The following is an 11,320-nucleotide window of genomic DNA, read 5'->3' as shown; positions in this document are numbered from 1 at the left end:
TACAATAAATAGAAAAAATTGTAAATATTTTTATACAGTTTTTGCCAAGATAGTTTTGTTTAGATATTTGATGTGAGAAAAATGTAACCTGATAATTAATATATGAAAGAACTGCAAAGTATCTATGTGAGGTATTAAAAAATTATTAAACAGTTGTATAAGCCACCATTCTATTTAATTAAGTCCTATTACCATAAATGGTTTTTCCTTCCTAGATGTATGTGCTATAGTCATAAATGATTATTTTTGACACAATACTTAGATCAAAGAATATAATAAGACGAGGCTTGCCTTGGACTGTAACTAAACTTTACCAGTTGATTTGGGTTGCTAGATTAAACTAATTGAATACTATTATTCACTCAGTTATATGTAGTCAGTGCCAGCCTGCACCTCCATTTTCCATGTTCATTTTGGTCAACATTTTCAAACTTTACGTGCCTGAAATTAAGTGCTTTAACAAGTGGCCTGATCTTCAGAGATGCGGAGCATCCACAACTCCCAATGAAACTGGCTTAAAATCAGTGTGAGTTGTGCGAGTGCTCAGTAACTCTGAATATCAGGCCACTTAGGGTATGTTCACACTGCTATATAAAAAAACCCAAAAAACCTGCAGCACCGAGTCTCGGAGTTTGGGTCAACTGACTTGGGATGCAGGGCTAAAAATATCAATGTAGAAATTTGGGCTTAGCCTGGAGCCCGTAGTCTGAAACGCACCCCCCTTCTGGGGTCTCAGATCCTTGGCTCCAACCCAGGGACAAATGCCGACACTACAATTTTATAGCCCTGCAGCCTGAGCCCCGCTAGGCTGAGTCCACTGACCCTGGCTAACCACAGCTGTACCGCGGGTCTTTTATTTCAGTATAGACATACCCTTAGGTGCCTAAATGTAATTTAGCTATCTGTCCTTATGCATCCAAATTTTGCTTTTGTACATCTTGTCTATCTTCAGAGGTTTAGCCACGAAAGACTGGGAGGTATGCCAGACAGAATGATTAACTAAGGGATGGATTTATGTTTTTGATATTGCAATATGTTCTGCAGTGGCTGTGGACAGGTTACACCATGCACATAATTATATATAACATAAACAAACTTCTGCACTAGTTTCTATAGGCACAGTTCCAGGAACAATACAGGTTTGTTCTAATTAACAAATACAGCATAAGTGCAAAGTGTGAGAAATAGCATCCAGCACAAATGTTCTCTATCAATGGAGTGTTATGTGGGCTTTATGCACATAATAAAACAGGAAATAATTCTAAATGAACTGGAGATGGTTAGGAAAGGGTTAGTGATAATTGGTTGCTTGAGTGGACCAAAGACAAGAGACCAGCCTCACAAGATGATCTTTTTGTCACTCCACTTGTCAGGAACAGTCCATGGAGATGTAAATTAGCTCTTATACCAGTAAAGTCTTTTCTGATAAGAGGTTAACATTTTGGAAAGAGGAATGTTAGGAATGGGAGTTAGTGTTTATTGGTTGTTGAACTAGTTGGTGATTTGTGACCCTAGAACTGACAAGAAGCTTCCTGTATGGTTAGACTGTTCTGGTAGGTTCTCTGGGCCACTATTCAGTCCAGGTGAATGTGCATACAACTCTCTGTGACTGCACTCACTGTTTATTCTAGGGCTGAGTTTTCTCCTCTGTGAGGTAGCTGTCAGAATTCAAAAGGCTGCTTATACTGTATCTTCAAGTTCATCAATAAAGTTCAGAGGATGTTTTCTTTTAAAGACTGATACCCCTAGTTATTATTTTCACCCTCTTAAGAAGACTGGTCAGAACATAACTGAGATCTTCCTTTTCAAACGCAAGAGCTCTCCATGGTGGTCTAAAAGTTTGGCCATTCTTTCAAGTGCACCTAATGTACTCATGAAGTACCCGATTCTTAGCTCTGCCTCAATCCTCTTTACATAACTGCAGCAGTGCAAAAAGGGGACTTAGCTACTTGTTTGAGAGAGTTTTAAGGATTTCTCCCAGCATGCCAACAGCTTTTAAGATCTTTCCAGTGAATGATGAGGTGCACCTGATATCGAACTGTTTTTTTTCCTGCGTCCACTGCGCTGGTCCTCTTCTCTGCCCCATCCTCCCCATAGTAGCCTAGAACCCCGCCTCCCAAGTCGGCCTGTCTTTCAGGTGATTGGGAATATTGTGTTAGCTCTTTTCTATCTCTAATTTCTATAAAATTAAACTAGTCTCTAAAATGTTACATGATATTCAGTATTCTTCTTAAAGCCCCCGCTACTGGAATCAAGAGATTGTACAAGAATATCAGTGTTTCTTTTAAGTAATTGTCTAGCCCTCATGGTTGTGGAGAAAAGCACACAATGTGAAGTGTCTGCACCTTATGGCTCAGAAAACAGAGGCAAATAATAAGAACCCCACATTTATTAATTGGTTTAAAAATGAGAAGAGGTGGCGGGTGTTTTTTGGAGGGGATTGTCTGAATGCTTGAGTTTGGTAAAATTGGTAATGTTTTTTCCTTAGGGCAAGTCAGTCACAGGTTTTGTAAGATCAAATATGGGAATGGGAAAGGATCTCCATTTGGCCCATTAAAGAACAGGCTGTGTGGCAAAACCCTAAACTATAGTACTTTTTAGATTTTTTTTCTGCATGTGTGACCTCTGGTTGGCAGCAATTCTACAGCAGCTGTGCTTATGTAAGTCACTTTCTGCTCATCTTTAGTAAACTTTCTAGTAGGTGTTTTAATTGAAGGGATTGTAGATATTTAAGATGCCCATATATTAAGAATGGGTTTTGGAATAACAAAATAAATCCTACCATAATGCAGAAGAAAGAAGTAAGTGAGCCACTAGTAGTTCCTTCCACCTCACTCAAGGTCTGTGAGGAAGGGACAGTGGCCTAGTGATGAGAGAACAAGATTCAGGACTATAAAGCCATAAATTCTTTTTCTGGATCTGCAACTACAATATATGTTTTATGACATTGGGCAAGTCACTTAACTTTCCTGTGGCTTAGTTTGTCCTTCTATAAAGTGGTATATTAATGCCAACTTTGTATGGGGTTAGGAGGCTTAATTAATTCAATGTTTCTTCTGAAAAAGCACTTTGCCTTTGAGTTCCTTGGATAAAAGGTGCTATGAAAATGCAAAGTGATGTCATTCTTCTCATCATCTCTATTGTATTTATTATCAAAGAAAGGTGTAATGAGACAGAAGTGTAAACAGTTTCATAGTGAGTTATTCTGTATAGGCAGGAAACCACCCTACCTCTGTCCCAATTCAATGGTTTGTTTGGTGTTTAGAATGCAGAAGACTTCCCATATTATAAGGTAAATTGAATATTAGGTATGTAACTTTGGGGTGTCCCCTTAATTATTTTGATTAATGTATTGATAATAATAACACTTACAAATGAATATCTGTTTAATTACAAAGCAAATTCAGGAGGTTGTGTAGTGACTGTACTCTAGAATAGTGTGCCATGCTCTGCTTTAATTGAAGTTTAGCTCCACCTTACAAATCACCCTCTTCCTGACTTAAACTCATAATTCTTCTATAAAGTATTTGCATAAGTGGGAATTAACATAAATTAAAAAAACACACACACACACCAAAACTATGTCAATCTGAGTCAAACCAAAATTGTCTAGTTGTTTATTAGTACTATTTCAGCATGCTGAAGTGATCAGAATTGCCAGCAAAACAAAAAGAATTGGTATTTGCACAGCTGTACTCGAGGATCCTTTAGAAGCAAGAGTCATCTTTGTGGAGGTTTGGGACATGCAGTGCTTCTGAGGTCACTCTTGCTTCTGTTGCAACTTGGCTTCAATTAGACTATCCTGCCAAGTATTCCTCTGCATGACCCTCCCAAAATTATATGTTGGGGAGTCTGCATCAAAGAGAAGGGTAACTAAATTAATAACTTCAAAACTCTTTTAGGCAAGGAATTCTCCTGGGATTTGGTTTGGGATGAGGGGAGGTTGACAGTGTGCCAACAGCAGCAACACACTGCCTCCACACATGTGACTCCCAAGTCCTGCAGAGTGAGGGGCTAGCACAAGGGTCTAGAGGAAGGAGGAAACAATGCTATGAGACAGCAATTCTCTTTTGCATTCCCTCCCCACCCTCCCCCCATCTACCCCTCCTTGGATAAGGATGCTCTGAATTTTCATTCCCTTCAGGCTTCCAGAAAAAAGGGATGATCTGAGTCCACCTATTTTTATTTTGTTTCTGTTTGTTTCTCATTCAGTTTCTGCGTGTAGCAGTGCAGTGCTGACACCGCACTCATGTAGAACCAAGAGGGTTTTAATAATAATTCAGTACTTGCATTTCTCTAGTGCCTTGTATCCACAAATTGCAAAGTGCTTTACAAACAATGAAATTAGGAAATATTGTCTTTATTTTACAATGAAAAAATAGATGCAGAAAGAGGTTAAGCAACTTGCTCAGGGTGCAGGAAGCAAGCTCCAGGTTTCCTGACTCTGAGTCCTGTGCCTACCTCTCTTCTTTAAAAGAAAAAACAAACAAACTGTTGACTTTGAGAAGTTAAGATATATTTCCTCCTGAATTATTTAATGCCAAATGTAAACTCTGAGGGTGCCCCTTAGCGCTCTGGCCTCTCATAAACTTGAAGCCTGTCATAAACTTTTGCTGAATTGAGGAAGTTTTTTTTTAGTGGCTAAGTATATTTGAGAAACAGACCTTTTATGTCTGAGATGCCAGAATAAGTGTCACTTCACAGGTCTGTGCAAGCAGTGAAATTAGAGGTCTTTGTTCTGTGTTTACAGAACAGCTTTTGTGGAAATACAAATACCAGAGCACTCTGGTAAGTTTGCAACAGGCAGAATGGTGTACTCAGTACAAATATTGTCATGAGTTACAGCAGATGGGAGTCGCTTATAAATGTCAGCCCAGTAGTGTGTAACTATTTTGTTAATTCAGCTAATTTGTGGGTGTAGAGAAATTGATTTACTAGATAGCAATCAGTAAACATGCATCACCTAACTGAGATCAGGTTTAGGCCCTTTGTCTACATAATGATTGGAAATTAGTATTATTCCTTGATCTTTGATGGGTGGAGTTTCTGTGAAACCAGTTTGAGCAGGTGACTCCTGTTTATAGAACATTCCAGTCTTAGTAACACAACTGTTAATTGTGTTGTGTGCTTCCCTTATATGTTTTTAACTTGGATTCCTATGGCTCCACCAGGATTTCAGAGCTCTTTGAAAAATAATGTTAATGTTATGCAATCAATGGGCCATCTAACAATCATAGAAGACTAGGGTTGGAAGGGAGCTCAGGAGGTCATCTAGTCCAACCGCCCCTGCTCAAAGAAGGACCAACCCCCACTAAATCATCCCAGCCAGTGCTTTGCCATGCCGGACCTTAAAAATCTCTAAGGATGGAGATTTCACCACCTCCTTAGGTAACCCATTCTAGTGCTTCACCATCCTCCTACTGAAAAAGGTTTTCCTAATATCCAACCTAGATCCCCCACTGCAACTTGAGACCATTACTCTTTGTTCTGTCATCTACCATCACCGAGAACAGCCTAGCTCCATTCTCTCTGGAACCCCCCTTCAGGTAGTTGAAGGCCATTATCAAATCCCCCCTCATTCTTCTCTTCTTCAGACTAAACAAGCTCAGTTCTCTCAATCTCTCCTCATAAGTCATGTGCTCCAGCCCCCTAATCATTTTTGTTGCCTCTGTTGGACTCTATCCAATTTGTCCACATCCTTCCTGTAGTTGGGGGGTGGAGAGGAGCAGGTGCAAAACTGGACACAATACTCCAAATGTGGCCTCACCAGTGCCTAATAAATTCTCCAGTGTATCTACCATTCCCCCCAGCTTAGTGTCATCTGTAAATTTGCTGAGGGTGCAATCCACTCCATTCTCCAGATCATTAATGAAGACGTTGAACAAAACTGGTCCCAGGACCGACCCCTGGGGCACTTCATTTGTTATTGGCTGCCAACTAGATATCAAGTCATTGATCACTAGCCATTGAGACCGACGATCTAACCAGCTTTCTATCCACTTTATAGTCCAGTCATCCAACTCATCCATACTTCTTTAACTTGCTGGCAAGAATACTGTGGGAGATCGTATCAAAAGCTTTGCTAAAGTCAAGATATATCATGTCCACTGCTTTCCCCATATCCACAGAGCCAGTCATCTCATCATAGAAGACAATCAGGTTGGTCAGGCATGATTTGGTGAATTTGCCTTTCCTTTCTTTTGCCTTTCCAATGGATTCCTTGAGGATCTGCTCCATGATTTTCCCGGGCTCTGAGGTGAGGCTAACTGGTCTGACTGACAATAGCTTGAGGAACATCATGATCATCTTGTGTCTTCGACTATGGGGATGAAAGGTCTCTCTGTGACATCCTCATAGGTCATCTGGATATTCAGGTGACCTGTGATAAATGAGGCATATGAATGAAAGCTAGGATGCTGGAAATAGCACTGTGAATCTGACTGATCACAATATAAATAGTTTATGAATTCTGTCATCCTTTGGTGAAAGGGAAAAAAGATTTCTTTTTCTCTACTGTAATGTCTACAAAATCTTGATCAACTATTGTGTGTTGATAATCTAGGTTATCATCTCCACTTTGATATAGAGTAGACTGTCATTCTACTTTTCGATAATATTGATTATATTCAGAGGCTGGGCTGTTTCTGTCCTTGCTGTTCCAGGACAGGGAGGGGAAATGTGACATATTTTCTAATAGAATTTTGGCAAGTATCATTCAATGAGGTTCTTGAGGAGCTTCAGGCTGCAACCTGGGAATTGTGTCAATGGCTGATAAAAATATAAATGGGAGGAATGGGAGGAATCCTTGCCCATTGTTGCAGCAGATGCACACGTGCGCGCACACACACACTTGGTTAGTGTCCAAAACTCACCCACTTAATTATTAACTTGTTCCTTTATTATCTTAAAAACACAAACTTTTCCAGTATTCTTAATTTAAACCACCAAATATTTTTCTCAGATTCTCAGTTGATGTAGATCAGCACAGCTGTATTGACTTTCAAGGATCTATGCCAATTTATACCAGCTGGGGATCTGGCCCTCTAACTTTAGCTTCCACCTAAAATGACTGTTCAAATGCTTTTTCTTGGAAAATGACCTGTTTCACTCCCCTATCTTCTCCCTTGCTTTACAAATACTCTGCTTTGACATAGCCTGGTCTGACTGCTAGGATTAGTTTGCAAAATAGCTTTGCATCCCCATGCAGAGTTCTAGAACATGAAATCCCTTTATTGCTGAAGACCATCGGTGCTCTCCTTTAGAAGAACAAAGACCTAATCTCTCTGAAACTGATAGATTCCTGCTCATGAAGCTATTTCTTTTACTGATAATCTCATCAACTGTCACCTTGTCTCTGACAGTCCTTTTTTGGTGAGTCACATCTGGTATTATCTGGGGTCCTCAGATTTCCTTGGGTTCCCCCCTCCCCCACCCTTTTAATCTGGTTTAAAACTTGGATATGGTACGGAGAAGGTGCTGGTTTCTTGGTCAATGATCTCCTTATTGCAATGAAGAAATACTAGATGTCCATACTGATTTCTCTCAGACCTTCTTCTGAGACACTTGCAGCCAAAAGTTACACAAGCTCACATGTGGCCTTATCCAAAACTCAATGAAGTCAGTGGAAATATTCCATACCATTTCTTGATTAGATTAAACACTGTTCAAAACATTAACAGTCAAATCAGGGTTTGCCTTGCTTCCATGTTGGAGTCAGAATTGGTTAACTAAATTAGATTGTTTATAAGATACAACAGAATTATTATTTATTAGTGGTGTGTGAACTTCTCTGTGTGTGAGATTCAAGAGTCAAATCTCACTTTGAGTATTGAAAGTGCATTTAAAGAAATGTTATCTTACGCATTAGGCTTCTAAAGCTCTTTAACTGTTTTATTTTGAGACATTATTACATCTCTGTATTCTTAGATTATTGCATGTAAACTCCACATCTGTCAGACCCACATCTGACTTCAAACTGGTCTGAACAACGTATAGTTTGCAAAATCTTTAAGTCTCTGCACTTTCAAGATCAAACTCAAGTTTATAGTCCTCACATCCAGGCAGTGTCAAAATCTTGCTGCTGCTTCTAACATAGTATCTGGTCTCTCCTTACTTATTCACACAATTAAATCTGTTGTCCAGACCCTTTCCATCTCTCATGTCTCAACTACTGTAGCCTCTTTGTCTCTGGACTTGAATCTTACCCCACTTACATCCAGTCAAAACATAGCTGCAAAGAGAGTGTTTTCTGGCTCCATTCTTCCAAAGATCCCAGTCTTGCCCATGCTAGCATTGGAGGAGTTTCCCATAAACAACTGAAAAGCCACCTCTTCCTTCAGATCTCTCCTTAAATCTCTTCTCATCTGTGATGCTATTCAAGATAGTGTCAGCTGCAAGAAGCAGTTTGTGTGCTAGAATCATAGGGCTAGCTACACATTCTAGCTGGCAGACCTGTGAGGTCATGCGTGCCAGCCAGCATGGTAGCCAGTCCGTTCCCAGTAACCTGTCCTGTTGTGGAAAGAATAGTCTGTAAATCTTTTATAAAAGTCCATTTTTGGGTCTATTGTTAGAAGTCAGAATGAAAATGCTCTAGGTGATGGGCTTTAGCAAGAGGAAACCCTAAAGACATGTCTTCACTGCCTGGTGGCAGGCATTGATGTAGCAGCATCAGTTGAGAGGGTCTGTGTAGACCCCCACTCAGTTGATCGGAGAGTGCTCTCCGGTTGACTGAATTAATCCACCTCCCCAAAAGGAGTAAAGCACCGTTGATGGGAGGGTGTCTCCCTTCAATGCAGCGCCGTGAAGATGCCGGGATACTTGAATGGGATGATCGACGGGAGATATGCAAGCTACGTAATGTAACTTGTGCATCTCCCATCAACCACCACCAGTGTAGATCAGCCCTAAGTAGTGCATGCTAAACTAGTAAAACTTAGATCTTGATCTTGGCTGCCTTGGTGTACAGAAGTAGGAGTTCTGCATGTGAAGCTGCTGCAGACTTCGGCAAGAAGGGGAGAAAATCACCTCACTTCCCCTTCAGGTTGCAGTTGTTGTAATTTTAGTTTCACCTTTGTATGCAAACAGTGCAGTGCATAGCAAATAGTCTCATAACATATCATTTAAAAAAACCCAAAACCTTGTCATTAAACTAAACTGAATGGAAATTTTGTCAACAAAATGCAACCTGTGAACCAAAAGGAACACAAGCATTGAGGCAAAAATTCCTAAAGGCTAAAAAATGAGCAGTAGAAAAATGGATGCAGGGAAGATTATAATACACAAATACAAGCTTGTAAAAGAGAGATTAGGCAGGAACATAGCCATATGTAGGAATGGACCTGAGAGTAAAGGAGGAGAAGGGAAGCTGAAGCAGAAAGGGGAGTAGCTAAACAAATTAATGTAGAAGAGAGAACAAATATATATATTCATAATATTAAATAAATGCATCTCTACTGATGTGAAAAAAATGGATTTGGGAGCTCTGCAGGTAGGGTAGAATCTGAAATAGCCGTAGAAGCAGCAGCTCATACAGGCCTAAGTAGCGACAGTATTTATTTTTCGTATTGTGCACACAGGCCATCCATTAGATCATCATTATGGTTGGGTTGCAATCCCTGAACTATCAGTATCTCTTGCCACCTGAGGCCTCCTTAGATTGGTACTTACAGAATTTAATGTCATTACCAGTAACTTTAGGAAATTAATAATGTATCTGCTAACCAGATTTTTTTTTAAATAAGGGAATAGAAGTGGCTTAGGCAAAAATCATGATTGATGTTAACCTTTCACTGCTTTGTGAGTTTTGTTCATATTCTACAGCTGAATTTGCGGAAGTGGGGGAGAACTGGAGTGAATCTGATTGAAAATAGAACTCACAGAGGGAAATAGAACATCATGTGTAAACCTTCATGCTTTTGTGATTTTTTAAAAAAAAATTTTTTAGGAACATCATTTACTAGCAGTTTGAATTCAGGTGTTTAAAAGAAGGTATCTGAAGGAAGTTGCAAACACTTATGGTCTTAAACAAGTTACTGCTATTGTGTATGCATATTTCAATATATGACCTAGAAGGAAGTATGTAGAATTTAAGAAGAGATTGATGACATTTTGAGGTTAATGGCAGCAAATGCTCTCTTGATCAGGTCTACAGTACTATCAGAGTGGTGAATCCTCTAATAACCTGTGGGCTTCCACACAATTTCTGAAATGTTACTGAGACAGACAAGGTTTGATAATCCAATAAAACTTATACATTCTGAAATGTAGTGCTCTTCCCAGAGAGGTAACACCAAAACAAGTCTATAACATTTGGGTATTTGGTATCATAGAAGAATAGATTCCTGACTTTCTCTTGGGGATCCTTTGATTCTCTCTTCTATGCACATGTGTTTGCATTTTTAGTCCATATTGTCACTACAGTAATCAATCATCCTGCTTTTGATCTTCATTTTCACAAGTTCATGCTGAAGGCAAGATACTGAGAAAAAAATGAAGCAAGACGGAATGCTAGTATTTGGGTTTTAAATCTTCCATCTGCCTCTTAAAGCTGCTATCTTTATAACAATGGATAAAAATTAATGGCCAGGGCAATGACTAGTTTTACATCAAACCTGGTAGGGGATTAGTTTTGCCTTGACCGTTATTCATTCTTTAATTCTGGTGTGTTTAGAGTTGTAAAATAAACAGTCACAGATGAACAGTAGAAAATACAGGAACCTATATGAAAAAAACAAACCTAACAATAGTAAATAGTTAGAGCTGAGCAGGAACCAGATTCTATGTTTCATGAGAAATTCAGTAATTTCAAAAATAATCTCTCTTCTGAAATGGCATGAAAACAAATGTGAACATTTCCTGTGAAGCCAAATTTTGGGCAAAAATTGTTTCAGGTAGATGATTAGATCAGAATATTTCATTCTGATTTTGATTTAATTTTATATTGTATCATCATCATACATTTTTAAAAATTGAAATGAAATGTCATTTTGAAATTGAAAATCAAACATTCTGTTCCAAAAAGGTCAAAAAGAAACTCTTTCCATTGATCTCAGTAGGGGTTGGTTCAGGCTATAGGTTTCTATATATGGATTTAGGTGCCTAATTCTAGGCACCCAGGTTTGTCTTGGACACAGATTTTACAAAAAGCAGCATTAATTTATCATCACATCTCTGTGATTGTTGTATACTACATTTGTTTTAAAATATTCATTTATATTACAGCCATTTTGGGAGAGGAGCTCTGGGATCACCCAGCTAACCCCTTATCTGACTGGAGTGATCCAGACTTCTTACGGGGCCCTAAGTGCAGAGGAAGCCCAGT

This window comes from Emydura macquarii, unplaced genomic scaffold (genome assembly GCF_026122565.2).
Source record: "Emydura macquarii macquarii isolate MOO-44397 ecotype Brisbane River unplaced genomic scaffold, CSIRO-AGI_Emac_v2 contig_1253, whole genome shotgun sequence".
In the NCBI taxonomy this organism is placed as follows: Eukaryota; Metazoa; Chordata; order Testudines; family Chelidae; genus Emydura; species Emydura macquarii.
The sequence above is the reverse complement of the archived record's forward strand: the minus strand, read 5'-3'. Positions refer to the sequence as shown.